General features: G+C 50.2%; 1 protein-coding gene across 4 annotated transcripts in view; it reads left to right on the top strand.

The window, feature by feature from the left end:
* LOC146808643 (uncharacterized) overlaps positions 1–13,645 on the top strand; it is a 153,394-nt gene that overhangs the window by 46,089 nt on the left and 93,660 nt on the right. For 2 of the 4 annotated variants that reach the window (XR_014968022.1, XR_014968021.1), the window contains one exon: positions 3,977–4,226. The exons of the other annotated variants lie outside the window; for them this stretch is intronic. The gene's annotated coding sequence lies outside the window, so the exon portion shown is untranslated. Of the gene's footprint in view, positions 1–3,976; positions 4,227–13,645 lie in introns of those variants that run through there. 4 annotated transcript variants of the gene reach the window in all.

Genomic DNA, 13,645 nt, shown 5'->3' with positions numbered 1-13,645 from the left:
TACTGAGCTGTGCTACTCAGAGTTATGGGATGTGAACAAGGTTCTCAAACTCTTCTTGTCCTGGCAATCAAATGAGTTCTTGTCGAGGAAAGAATTGTTGGCTAAGTTGGTGATGCTCCTCCACCTGATCTCGTGTAGACGAGTTTCAGACATTAGAGGCCTAAATATCACAGGCAGGGTTTTTCCCCTAACGGGGTTTCTTTCACAATTTGACGAAGGACGAAATGTCACACCAAAGTGACAGAGTACCCCGCATTTCCAGATTCCCCCAAGCTATGTGTGATGCATTCTTTGAAAGCATATGAGGAGATGTCATTAGATCTTAGACCTCCTGGGGAGAGGCAACTTTTGATCACCCTCCGGAAGCTGCATAAAGTGGTGTCATCTCCCACGGTTGCACGTTGGGTACGGTGGGTCATGCAGGAAACGGGTATTAACCTTTGACGTCCATTTTGCTAGAGGAGCAATGGCCCCCGAGGCTTTGAGTCTAGGAGCGAGATTGGAGGACATAATGAACGCGGCAGATTGGTCCTCAGACTCAACTTTTAAGAGGTGCTACCTTGAACCTATTATTGATGAGGCGCGCTTGGTGGTAAGTAAGCTTTTGAACTAGCATAATCCGAAGCTGCCGGCCCTGACATAAAAGGAAAAAGTTCCTAGCTAATGTAACAGAAAGTTTCAATTCTATTAAGGACTCGGAAGCGAGGATTATCCCACCCGTGGAGAGGTGCCGGAATGCCCGCCCGTAGACAGTAAGTAAAGTGTTCATTCTGGCACACTTAACATGTTTTTCATGATGTTGGAACAGTGTGGTATGGAAATGTTTTCAGTTAAACAACGGTTTAGGTACAGGTGATCCGAGGTCAGGGTCTTCCTTCTGTGAAATATTGATTGTTGGAATGCATTTAATTCAATGCTGATTCATCCCGTCTGCACCCGTCCATGCCCGACCAGGCCCAGGGGCCAGAACCCCTGCATCTTTTCCCCCAACTCAGTACTATTACTCCAGGGCTCAGCTCAAACAGTTAAATGGCTCCTCGGAGACTACCTGTGCCCACTCTATCTCCCCGGAAAAGTTTCCCAAAAGATGTCCACACTGCAAGTGTAATTTTTCTTCTAATAATTCAGTACCCACCTCATCTAAGGACCAGTTTAAAATCTTTTTATTGAACTGCAGATCCCTGCCCAAACATACAGTAGAGATCTGGATGCTCCTTAAAGACTCTGATCCGGATGTGCTGTTTCAACCCCAGCTCTGAGCCAGACATTGTGCAAGCATCCATTATGGTTTTGTGATGCAGAGGGTATACAGAACAATAGGTAAAGGTGGTGGGATTGCTATTATCCATAAGGAACAATTCACTTGTCCCCTGCTTGGGAACCCTCTTTCAGATTGTGAGAACGCCCACTTTACCATAGAATTCACGCCGCACCTTTCTTTTACAGGCATTCTCATCTATCGCCCCCCTGCAGCGGTAGGAACATTCAACGAATCACTGCTGGAGGCAGCGGTTAACCTGGCCAGCTCAGCGGCTAATTTCACTCTCCTTGGAGATCTCAATCTTCATTTTGACGACCCTCGAGCTGTAAATGCAGTCGAGTTGGCCAGAGATCTTGCAGCTTTCCAATTGCCCCAAAACCTCCTGCATGCTACTCATGTTAAAGGACACCTCCTCGACCCAGTGTTCTCTAGTCTAGAGGACCTTAAAGGGAAAGATCTCACCCTCTTCCGTGGTCTGACCACTTCCTTGTCTCCCTTTCCTGGTCTCCACAGGTCACCAAATCTTTTACTCAATCTATATGGACCCAAGGTCGCTCCTGGGCCAAGCTCCCCCTGGAGCAATGGGCCCAGGAACTGGAAAGGACCAGACCCAAACCTGACCCATGTCCAGTCAAAGCCAATGAGGACTTTTCTAGCTGGATAGAGGAGTCACTTGATGCGGTCCTTCCGAAGACTAGGATAAAAAAGACTGGTAGGCCTCATAAATCCCCTTGGTTCTCCTCCGAACTGTGCACCTTAAAACAGCGTTGTAAGGTTAAGGATGGACATTGAAGAAAAGACTTCCTACCCATCAAAAAGTTGGAATACAGGACAGCTATTTGTGTCTATAAAGCAGTAATAAAAAAAAGCCCAGCCTCCTATTACGAGGGTAAGATTTTATCAGCCGGCAACTCTCCTAGAGAAACCTTCATTATTATTAAAAAACTACTTAAAGCCCTCTGGTCTACGTTGCAATAAACTGGCAGAATATTTCACCACAAAGGTTCAGAATATTTTTTAATCCCTGCTGCATAAGGATGACAAGCAGATGGATCCCGACCCACGTCCTTCTGAACACACACTGGATGTCGCCCCCCCTTCCTCAGGAATCACTCCTTACCTTGCTGTCCTCGGTAAAGATTGGATCCCGCACCGCTTAACATTCTGAAACAGGCAGCTTCGATAATAGCCCCTACCATGACGGACCTGATTAACGCCTCACTGTCCACAGGAATAGTTCCTACCGACTGGAAATGGGCCATGGTGAAAGCCCTACTTAAGAAACCTAACCTGGCAACTACCGCCCTATCTCCCTTCTGCCAGGAATTGGCAAGATGGCAGAGAAATACATTAATCAAACCCTCTCCTGCTTCCTTGAAAAGTACAACCTGCTTCACTCCTCTCAAACAGGATTCCGACCCCGTCAGAGCACCGAAACAGCCCTGTTAGCAGTGGTGGAGGAAAGTAGAAAAATCTTAGATTCAGGGGTTCGTCAGCCATTATACTCCTTGACCTGCGCGCAGCGTTCGACACGGTGAACCATAGGTTCCTGGCTCACTGTCTCAGGAATATAGAAGTAACTGGCACGGTGCTTCAGTGGCTGTGTTCCTTTCTGGAGGGAAGATCCTTTCAGGTATTTGAGGAGAACATCGTGTCTAAACCCACCTCTTTACCGAGCGGAGTCCCTCAGAGCTCATCGCTTAGCCCGACCCTTTTTAATGTGTATATGGCTCCTCTGGCAGCCATTGTAGCCCCCTCTGGAATCCGCATGGTGACCTATGCCGATGATACGCAATTGGTGATAGCGTTAAACAAAGCAGATCAAAAAACAATGGCCTCTTTTCCTGTCTAGGGGACGTTTCATACTGGATGGATGCGTCTCAGCTCAAGCTTAATGGCGGAAAAACGGAACTCATGATATTGGGCAACCCCCTTCGCTTTGAATCCAGTTCCATGTGGCCAGTCTGAATGGATCCTCCTCTGGTCCCTAAGTCAGAAATCAAGAGCCTGGGCATCTGGTTGGACCAGGATCTGAACTTTAGGGTGCAGGCCAGGAAGACAGCAGCCATCTGCTATGGCCTGCTTAGAATGGCCCGCAAAGTCCTCCCCCTCCTCCCCTTTAAAGCTAAAAAAGTACTGGTCCAATCACTTATACTTTGCAGACGGGACTATGGTAATGCACTATATCTGGGTGCCCGCACAACAGTAGTCTCCAAATCACAGTTTATTCAAAACAGCGCCGCCAGACTGCTGACTGGAGCCACCAACAGACAATCGGCGAAACCAGCACTCCGCTCCCTTCACTGGCTCCCAGTGCAGGAACGTATTAGATTCAAGGCCCTGTGCCTAGTACAGAAATCCATGCAGGGGAACGTGCCTCCTTTCAACTCAGCCATGATCCGTCCCTACAAAGCTAATAGGAAACTTCGGTCAGATGAGCTGCATCTGGCCGAGGTCCCTAGGATCAAGAAGGCCAGAAGTGGTGGACGGCTCTTCTCTTATAACACCGCTAAACTCTGGAACTCTCTACCACTACATCTTCATATATTTCCCAATCATCTGGCTTTCCGTAAACAACTGAGGACCTTTCTGTTTCCTTAGTTATTTCTGCCTCCCCGTGTCAGTCCTAATGCTGGGATGCTCCCGGGTAGCCATGCGCTTTATAAATGTTTTTTCAATTCGCTTCTAGTTCTGATCCCCCTTCTTTGGTTCCAGGAGGAGATGCTGGGAAGCAGGATGCGTAGAGCAAGACGAATGGCGTAGCTCTCGCGAAGAAAGAGGAGGACCAGGACACTGAAGACGGGCTATATGCTGGATCCTGAACTCTGATTGGACAATGCCCTTTCATGGATTGTGCTTGTCCGTTGTTTGTTTCTCCAATTTCCCTAGGGTTCTGGGAAATGTGTTTTTTTATGGATGTTTATTAAATGGCTGCTGTGGAATAAAGTGAAGAAAGGATAAGCACAAAATCCTTGCCTCCGAGTCCTTCATAGAACTGAAACTTTCTGTTACGTTAGCTAGGAAAATTTTCATTACTTGCTCTGTAAGAACATCCTCCTGCTTCTACTTGGGTCACTTCGCCCACTGCTGAGGTCATAGATATCTCTTAATCGAGGCTCTGGTAAGTATATTGATAATATGCTTTTTTTAAAGTTCTGTCAGCTAGCACATCTCTGTATTTGATTGCTGCTGCCCTCGGCACTTCTTTATATTCAAATGTCATGGCTTGTATAGCCTCTTTTCTATACCTCGTTGTTTCCACCTTTAGCGTCTCTCTACAGTTGGTTGTTTCGGCGTATAGCGTTATCGTTCCATAAGAGTTACAGCTCAGTGTTTTTTTAGTGGCACAGTACCTCTTTCACGGCCATACCAGCAGGTTTCTGGCCAGTGATGAGTCAACTTCTCAGCGAGGCTTTCGTTATCTTCAACAGCTTCACACTGGCTGTAGTGGTGCTTTAACCCCTCATACGCCAGGCGTCGAGCTTCCCTCTGACCGAGGCACGTGTGGCACACACAGGCAGTTTTCTGGACCACGGCAAACTCTCTGGGAGAGCACTGTTGATCTTCGGGCTATGCATCCTGTATCGCGTCGCCAGTTGTAGCGTCCTCCCAAGCCTGGGTACTCATAAATGAATACGCCAGACATGGAGCTTGCTGTTACATGTCTTTAATCCTCTGGCTGTTACCGCAAACTCAACATTCTAAACATGAACTCTATTCACCACACCAAACACTTATGTCACCGTTCTATGGAGCTCATCAGGAACCAATAGAATTCCATCATTGCTAACGCAAACAACACTACAGTGGTGCTGGTAGAAAGCCAGCCAGGTGGCTATCCTACTCACCTAGGATGAAGGAAAAGGGTGAGTGAAGCATAAAGAAGGGAGATGCAGTGAATATAAAGGGGTTAAGACGAAGGAAAGAACTAAGATAAGAGGTGGGGGAGAGATGACAGACGAAAAGTACAGCAGAGGGGTGACAGATGAGCGTAATGGGAGCAGAACAGCAAGAAAGAGCAAGAGGCTCGAGGAAACACACAGGGCGAGAGGAGCAGTTTATGTGACGGGCAGGATCAGTGAGAAAAGAGAAGAGTCTGGGGGTATATTTGCTAACAGTTTGCACTGAGGTTGCGCCACAGAAGTGAAGCAAATAGGCGTAACATGTTTATTTGAAATGTACTTTCCAGCACAAAAATAGTTTTGCACTGGAAAGTCACCGGACAGTAACGCAAAGCAGCTCTCATTGCTGCGTTGCTGTACTTTGCGTCTAAGTGGTGTTCCATGTGTGGCACACGGGCGTTCTCTTGCAACACTCAGGGTTTTTGATGCAAACCTCTATCTAGTAGACATGCTTTTTCACAAAAAAATAAAAGGCTTTTGACTTTGGCATTATCGAGGAGAAATGCTTTTATTTTTCCATTCTTTTCCGACATTGCGGGTGCTCCACTGTACTGCACAGGTACAAGGTAGAAAAGCATAAAACTTAATCTAAGCATAGTATTTTGTAGTGGAAGGGTGTGTGCATGGGACTGGCAGCCTAACTATGCTCCGATGGTGGGGAGTGAGCAGGACAGAGCAATATCTCTGTAGATGCCACTGTCCTGTTCTCTTCCAATCAAGAGAAGCAGCACAGATTTGTTGGCTGCTTCTCTGTTTTGCAGGACATTTTAGTAAATACACTTGTTTGGTTAAATATGAAGATGAAGGTATAGCATGACAGTAGAGGTGGACAAGCCAGCACATGATCATGGAGAGTCAAGTCAGAGCGTAGCCGTGTCGAACTGCCCGCAAAGCAAAGCCTTGAAAATACTTGGCTTGCAAATCATGCAGCAACCATCATTTTAGAATATGGCAAGGTTTTGACAAATTCACAAATGCAAACTTTTTTAACATCAGTGTTAGAACTGGGGGTCTCTACTTGGTAATGGTATACACCTTTGTCCAAATAGAGACCCTTGCATCTAAGTCAGGGAAAGGGGATTTCACTACTGGATAAACCCTGCTCACCCCCTTGGTAGCATAGGCACAAGCAGGCAGGCTTATCTCAGAGGCAGTGTGTTAAGCATTTGTGATCACATACAGTAACCTAGTGACAACACTACAGATGGACACTGTTAGCCTTGTGCTTCACAGGTAAGCTGTCTCCTGTGTCCACATCATGGACGCACCAATCTGTGACACCAGGAACCAGGGAGAACCTATCTGGAAACTGCCCCAGCAAGTGGCGGCAATCTTCCTGTTGTTCGGGCGTCAGGGTGGGTGAGAGGCTAACTCCATCCACTGACCCATCTTTCTCAGCGGCTACTAAGAGGTCAGGAAGAGGCTCGTTCTCCTCTTCCATTCCATCATCAGTGGCCAGTAGCATGCCCACTTCGGTCCTCTCTAAGTGGGGCTTAAGGCGGTTAACATGTAGGACCCTCAAAGGGTTCCTGGGAGACTGCATGTCCACCAAGTAGGTGATAGGACTTTTGCGCTCCACAACCTCAAATGGACCTGTCCACTTATCCTGAAGTGCACAAGGCTCCACTGGGGCCAAGACCCACACCTTTTGTCCAGGTTGAAGCTCTACCAGAGTGGCATTCCGGTCGTACCACCGCTTCATCTCCTCCTGGCTGGCTTCCAGATTTGCCTCAGCAAGTTGCCTGAAACGCCTAGTCTGGTTTCGGAAGACCAGCATGTAACTGTATACATTCTGGGGAGGTTTCCTGGGAGATTGCTCCCAGCCTTCCTTTACCAAACTCAGAGGTCCTCTTACCGGGTGACCATACAGAAGCTCAAAGGGGCTGAACCCTAGAGACTTCTGTGGCACCTCTCGGTAAGCGAAGAGCAGGCATGGCAAGAGGACGTCCCACTTACGCCTCATTGGACCGCCCAGGCCCATGATCATGCCTTTGAGGGTTCGGTTGAATCTCTCAACCAACCCATTTCCTTGGGGGTGGTAAGGAGTGGTGAACTTGTAAGTTACCCCACACTCCTTCCACAGGGATTTCATATATGTGGATATGAAATTGGTCCCCCTGTCGCTCACCACCTCTAGAGGGAATCCCACTCGGGAGAAAATTCCCATCAGTGCTCGTCCCACCACGGGGGCCGTCACTGTCCTCAGAGGGATGGCTTCAGGGCACCGGGTGGCATGGTCCACCAAGACCAGGATGAACCTGTTGCCCAGGGCTGTCTTGGGGTCCAGAGGCCCCACAATATCAATACCCACTCGCTGGAATGGCGTACCGACCACGGGGAAGGGCTGCAGAGGAGCCTTGTGCTTCCCTCCGCTCTTACCACTTGCCTGGCAAGTCTGACAGGTTCTGCAGTAGGAATCTGAATTCTTGTGCATTTGGGGCCAGTAAAAGTGGGTGACAAGCCTGTCATAGGTCTTGTCCATCCCCAAATGTCCTGCTAAAGGCACATCATGAGCCAGCCCCAGTAGGAAGGTTCTGAACGTCTGGGGTACCACCAGCACACGGGCTGACCCAGGTTCAGCAGCCTTAGGCTCGGAATACAGGAGGTCACTCTCCCAGTACACGTGTGTTTTGGCCTGAACACCATTGGCCTGGTCTGCAGCCTGCTGCCGCATACCCACGAGAGAAGGGCATTCTTTCTGCTCCCTGCAGAATTCCTCCCTGGAGGGACCTCCTTCTTGCTGCCAATGGGTCAGCTCAGGCAGGTCTCCCAGTTCGGCAATCTGTTCCCCGGTAGGCTCCAGAGCATCCCCCTCAGGGTCTACTTCCTCCTGGGCTGTGGGAACTTCGGGGGCCGGTTTCCCGCGCCTCCTGCGCCTTCTCCCTAAGGCCGGTTCCTGGACCTCTCCCTCCGGCTCCAGGACCCTCTCAACACCCCTAGTGGCTGCCATGGACCGGGTGGTCACGCACGCCCAGTCGGGCAGACCCACCATCCTCAGATGCGTGGTCTTCTCCACCTTTTCCCAAGGGGAGCTCTCCAGGTCGTTCCCTAGCAGACAGTCTACAGGCATGTCAGTTCTCACAGCGACTTGTAGAGTACCAGCGACCCCCCCCCACTCAAAGGGAACTTGAGCCATTGGACAACGACTCTCTATGTTGTCAGCATTGACAACCCTACAGTAGGCATTGGGTACAATCTGCTCTTGAGACACCAGGTGTTGCCTCACCGAGGTCACGCTGGCTCCTGTATCTCTAAGAGCCTCAACCTTCTTTCCATTGATGGTCACTACTTGCCCATATTTCTTAGTGTTACAGGGTAAGTAAGTTTCAGGGACCATCTCACTGTCTCCTAGCGAGACTAGGGTCATATGCGCAGGACCCCCACCCCCCTGGACTGCTACCTCCTCCCCAAAATTAACATTAGCTACTTGCCGGGGTGGAGCACCAGTGGGTGCTGTCTTACCAAACAGGCGACTCTTAGGATCAGAGGCAATGTGACCCGGGTCACCACACCTGTAACAATTGAAGGGCCCCTTTGGAACAGGCCTACCTGTCGGGGCCCCGTTCTGCTGCGGGGGCGGGGGAGGCTGAGAACCCTTCTGTTGGTTCCCTTGGGAACTACTTTGGGGGCCTTTTTGGAACCCCTTCTGTTTACCCCTGTCCCCCCCACTCCTCTGCTGGGGACCCTGCCCACCTTTGGCGGAGTCTCCCACTTGACCCTTGTGGACCCTGGTGCTGAGCCAGCGGTCCGCCTCCTCAGCAAGCTTCCTCGGGTTGGACAGCTTGCTATCAATCAGGTGCTGGCGTAGCTCAGGAAAACATTGACTGGACAAGTGCTCCCATGCAATTAAATCAAGCAGCCCTTGATAATCATTCACTTTGCTACCCTTCACCCAACCATCCAGTGCTCTGCAGAAAAAAGTTACATACTCCACATACGTACTCTCAGGGATCTTCTTAGTCTCCCTGAACCTCTGTCTATATAGCTCAGGAGTTAACCCATACCTGGTCATTAAAGCTTCCTTCATATGGGGGTATGAGGCTTGGAGATCTAAGGGTAAATCTAACAGTGTGTCACGCCCTTCAGCAAGGAACCTTCCCCACAACCCCGCTCCCCAGTCTTTCTCAGGGACCCGGTGTGAAGACATGGCCACCTCATAGGCTCTAAACCACTGCCCTATGTCATCCTTTCTAAAATACTCCTTTACTACATCTTTGGGGATGTACACCTTGGACTCTACCTGCACCGGTGGAGTGCTGCCACCAGAAGGAGCGGTGTGCAAACTCTTCGCCTTCAGCTCCAACTCCTTCAATCTTATATCATGATCCATTTGGCGTTGTTGCGCCTCCAGGGCCAACTTCTGCTTTTCCATTTCCATTTGACCTGCCAACTTTGCCATCTCCATTGCATGCGCCCTGTCTGCTGCCCTGTCTGCCAGCTCCTCTGGCGACCGGACTCTGCTGGGCTCCCCAAGGCTGTCGGGTGGAACGATGTCCCCCGCATTCTGTGGGTCTCTTGACTCTTTCCAGGCTCTCAACGCCTTGGTGTACTGGACCTTCTTCTTGAATTCAGCATGGGGAACTCTGAATTTTACACTGTAGCCTTTCAATTGCTCCGCTGTGTAGCCTTTCAGTCCCTCCCAATCCACCTCATCCATTCCAGAAATCACAGAGAGTGCTCTTCCAGCAGAGAGTGAGCCAGGCATGGTTGCAGTAATGGCAGATGTCTCAACAAAGTTCAACAAATAAAAACCTGTGGATGCGTTACTTGGTCTGCTCTCTCTATCTGGTGATTAATAATTCACTGTATGCAAATTATAAATGCAAATCCGAAATCCCAGCCGCTGCCAACAATGTTAGACTTGGGGGTCTCTGGTTGGCGCAAGGTTGTCCTTGTGTCAAGCAGGAACCCTCTCCTCCACGTCAGGGCGCAGGATAACCCCTCGCGAATGACCCTTGCTCACCCTCTAGGTGCGTGGCGTGAGCAGCCAAGGCGATTCCTCAGGCGTTGTTGGTTAAGCACTTACAATCATACACACAGTAAATACATCAATCCCCCCAGAAACGGACACCAGACTTGGATATGTAGAAAAATACGCTTCTTTATGTAAAACTAGGTATATATATCTCAGCAAACTTATCACAAGACCAATAACGTTTTCGCTATGCCACCAGGTTGTAAAGCAGGCAAATGTTCTTTGTTCGTAGATTCAAATGGATACTTTGTAGTCTCTCGCAAATGTTACTTGTGGTTCCAGTACTTACAGAGATCGACTCCGGCGAACGGGGAAATAAGGCGTTGCGGGCCCCGAGCCCGATACTGGAACTTTTTCAGTGATGGGGAGAGTCGGCACAGGTCGGTGCGACTCTCAGCTTGGGAAGTGGTCTTGGGTCCTCGATCAGCGGGTGTGGGCAGGTAGGCAGGCGCGGCCAGCGACCCTCAGCACGGCGGTGCAGGGGGGGTCTCCACAGCGGGGGCGGCGCGGCCTGATATGTCCGGGGATAGCGAAGCGGGGTCACAGGGCACGGTCAGTGCAGCTGGATGACCCGGCATAGATCACAGTCGTCGGACGGTTTCCGGCGGGAGGGGTGATAGCGCGTTCAGTGCGCTCCAGTGGCAGGCGGTGACAGGGGTGCAGGCAACCTAGCCCGGGGACAGAGAGCGGCTCCGGACGGAGCGGGGCTCTCACGGGGTTGCGGCAGGCAAGCTCCTGAGTGTCACGGCCCTAGGAGGGGCGATGAGGGGCGCAGTCTCTTTCCAGCGGGATGCACACACGGCTCGAATCGGAGGACGAGCAAAAGCACAGAGAACCCACTGTTCCTGGGGTTCAGTTCAGGGGGCAAGCTCAGATCAAGCCCTTGGAGAATGTTTAAAGCACAAAGCAGCAAAGTCTTCTCAGTAGTCTCTTCCTCTCCTTTTTCAGCAAGGCAAGCAGCAGGCCAGCTCCTCCAGCGTCTCCTTCTCCTTCTAGTCGGGCAGAGGTTCTTTGTGGTAAAACAGGATTCTGATTTCTTAGGAGCCAGGCTCCTACTTTTATACCGTGATTCTTTTGTTCTTTAGTGACAGGGGGCCTGGGCCTGGCTCAGTCCAGTTCTGGAGCACTTTGTTATGGTGACTCTGCTCTTTCCTTTCAGCAGCAGGGCAGAGACATCAGCCGCTCCACAGGGGGCGCCGCCGGCTTTGTGGTGGCAGAGCACAGGTCTATTCAAGAGTCAAGGTGCACTCCTCCCACCCATCCTGGTGTCATCTCTCTACCCACCACCTGGCAGCAAACCTGTCTCCGGGGATTCCCCAACCCTGCTCCTTACTGTTGCTAGGCAGAACACACACACACAGCAGAGGCGGACTGAAATGGCCAGGTCAGTAAATACTAACTTTCTAAAAGTAGTATTTACAAACCCAGGATATTAAAATAAACTTGACTACAAGAAGTATTTTATTATTCTGAGTTCAGGCATACTAAACTTGACATTCTACCATGCTCTCTGAGTCCACGGGGTCACAGCGTGTAGTGACTCCAGCAGCCCATTCTGGCCTATGGAGAGCAGGTAGCCTTCAATAGTGAAAAACGAAAATGGCTGTAATTCACTACTAAGCCATGCCACACACATCAGGGCATGTCCTACCTTATGCCTACAATGCACCCTGCCCTTGGGCCTACCAGAGGGGTGGCTAATATGTAGGTAAGGGAAGGTTTAGGGACTGGCAAGTGGGGGCACTTGCGCAGTCAGCGCGACGGTCCCGGACCGCGCACAGGGTCTGCGGTGGCAGACCCTAGACACATTTTACACGGCCGCTTTCTGTGGGTGGCGCAACCAGCGCTGCAAGCCCACCAGCAGCATTGGCATTCACAAGCCCTGGCACCCCTGGTGCACTTTACTGGGGACTGACAGTGAATCCAATAAACCAATCATGAACATCAATTACAGGTACACTTTACCTAGGGAGCACTTGCACTGCGGCACGGATTAGCCGTGGCGCAGTGCCCTGAGCGGACAACACCAGCAAAGCAATCAAGGCACACCATCAAAAAGTGGAAGGGAAACTCACGCCAAGGTGCCAGGTCTAACAGACACCACACCGGGATGTATAAAAATAAGTATTCTTTATATAGACTTATCACAAGACCACAAACAACAAAAATCTACAATACTGTAATCACAATTAATGCTTCACGATGGTAGAAGTAATTTAAAAATAGGTTCTTCACTTAATGCAGTCATTAGCAACAGATAACCCCAATGGGAGTTATCACGACGTCGAGGTCAAAAGTGATCCCAAAGTACGGCGCCGACCGCGAGGTGTGCAGCGTCGAGCCCGGAGTCAAAACAGACCCTCACAGAACAGTACCTTGGAAAGCGAAAACATAGACAGCTCACGGCGTCGGTAAGATGCGGTGTCGTTGGCGCCTTGCAGCATCGGTTCCTTGGTTCGGGGAAGATGATGCGTCAGGTCCTGGATGCTTGCGCAAGTAGGGGAGGCGTCGGTTCCTGACAGGATAGGAGGTGACGTTACGATGGCACCGAAACCACATTTCCTTACGATATCATGGTGTCGATGAGTTCTTGGCCACCTTCGTCGAGGATCGGCTCTGCGATGATGTCAGTTTCGGCGTCGATACAGCACAGCAGCAGGCGTCGGTCTACGTGTACTAGTCGAAGCAGCGCTCACGACTTCGATGCAGATTGCGGCGACGTTCGCTGGCGTTGGTGTTGCAGATTCCTTCCGTAGCACTGAAACAGCAAGTTCCAGAAGCAAGCAAACAGAAGGGGTGAAGTCTTGTATCCTGAGACTTCAGACAGGAGGCAAGCTCAGTTGAAGCCCTTGGAGAAGTATTCTGTAAGATGATGAAAGTTCTGTAAAAGTTCCTTCTCCTTTCCTCCGCAATGAAGACACCACTGCAGGTCAACCCAACAACAGCACACTGGCAGAGGGGCAGTCCAAACTCCTGCAGCTTCCTTTGGTTCTTCTCCTCAGCAAAGGTTTGTCTTGTGTTCCCAGAAGTGATCTAACTTCTTCGGGTCTGGGTCCCCATATTTATACTCAGATGTCCTTTGTCCTCTGAAGGCTGAGGGTCCTGTACCTAGTCCAAACCAGTTCTGGGTGCATTCTGCCAGTGTACACCTTCTTCCTTTGTCAGTGTGGGCCAGGGTCCTCAGACGCACCACAGGAGGTGGAGCCAGCATTGTAGAAGGCATGCACAACCCTATTCAGGCCCAGGTGCTACTCCTCCCACCACTCCCAATGCAGATAGGTCTATTCATCCTAGGCTGACTCACCCTGCCTCCTGGAGCCACCCCAGCCCCTGTCACTCACAAACCAGACAGGGAATACACAACCTAGCAGAGGCAGGCTTGGATGGTTAGGCAAGAAAATACCTACTTTCTAAAAGTGGTATTTTCAAACACAGAATGTTAAAACCAACTTTACTCCAATATGTATTTTATTATTCTGAGTTCAGGCATACTAAATTCGTTTTTCT

The sequence above is a fragment of the Triturus cristatus genome, chromosome 8 (assembly GCF_964204655.1).
Source record: "Triturus cristatus chromosome 8, aTriCri1.1, whole genome shotgun sequence".
Taxonomy (NCBI): Eukaryota; Metazoa; Chordata; class Amphibia; order Caudata; family Salamandridae; genus Triturus; species Triturus cristatus.
Note: the sequence above shows the minus strand (reverse complement) of the source record. Positions and strands in the feature narration are given on the sequence as shown.